We start from the raw sequence: 1,176 nt of genomic DNA, 5'->3' as shown, positions 1-1,176 counted from the left end.
GTACAAATGCGCACATTAACGTATTCTATGAAAATGTACACGCCTATTAAAACCTGTACATATACTTTTGAACATTCGTTAGTTTTAACACATGCAAACACAAACACACACACACATACACAAATACATGTACATTCTCAGTCTCTCTATTTCTTTGTCATTCCTCCTCTTCCCCACACCTCTGACTCTTGCTTTTCCTCTTTATTCCACTATCTCTTTCCCTCTCCTTCTCCCCCTTCCCCCCTCTTTCCCTTCCTACTTCACCCTCTGTCCCCATACATGTCTCCCTCTTTCTCTCTATTTATCCTTTTAGCTCATTTTCACTCTAAATAAACCACTAGTTGATCAAAATAAACTACTATTGAATTATATTATATATTATAAATATATATACATAAATTATATATATATATATATATATATATATATATATATATATACGAAATTTTTTATGAGTCGCATGCAGGATTCGAACCCACTGCTTTCGGCGACCCGTAAGATCACCTTCACAGACTGTCATAAAAATTATCAGACTAATGTCGCTGTTACTAGCGAATTTCTCTCATATACAGTATACTGTATATAAATATATATATATATATATATATATATATATATATATATATACATATATATATATATATGCATACACACACACACACACATACGTATTTGTGATGAAGGGATTATCAGCTCTATCCCTTCATTGTTACACCTTTGTTAGCCTTTCGTTTGCCAGGACTGAATAAAATAATTTGGCGACAAACAAAACAGATCATAAATCAACCATGGTATCGAGTGGGTGACCTCTTTCCTCACCCCGTGCAACCCTTCACCCTTCACCTTCCTTTTACCTGTATCTATCTCTATCTCTATATCTTATCACTTATCTCCCTCTCTACTGCTTCCCTATTTGCGTATTTTACTTTCTCCTCTTCTCTTTCTCTTCCTTCACTTTCTTTTTCATTCTCCTTCCATCACCCCCCCCTCCTCCTCCTCCCCTCCTGGCGCCTAATTCCATGATTAATAGCGGCACATTTTCCCTTTCAAGAATCGCCACAAATCTGATGCTATCTAAGGTCTAAATCCGAAATATATCTTGTGTAATAATAGCCTTTACTGCAGAATATCTAAATGATGAAGTTGGCGTGGCCATCTAATCTCAAAATGGGTTTT

Source organism: Oratosquilla oratoria, chromosome 4, assembly GCF_046742065.1.
Source record: "Oratosquilla oratoria isolate Oo_2021 chromosome 4, ASM4674206v1, whole genome shotgun sequence".
NCBI lineage: Eukaryota > Metazoa > Arthropoda > Malacostraca > Stomatopoda > Squillidae > Oratosquilla > Oratosquilla oratoria.
The sequence above is the reverse complement of the archived record's forward strand: the minus strand, read 5'-3'. Positions refer to the sequence as shown.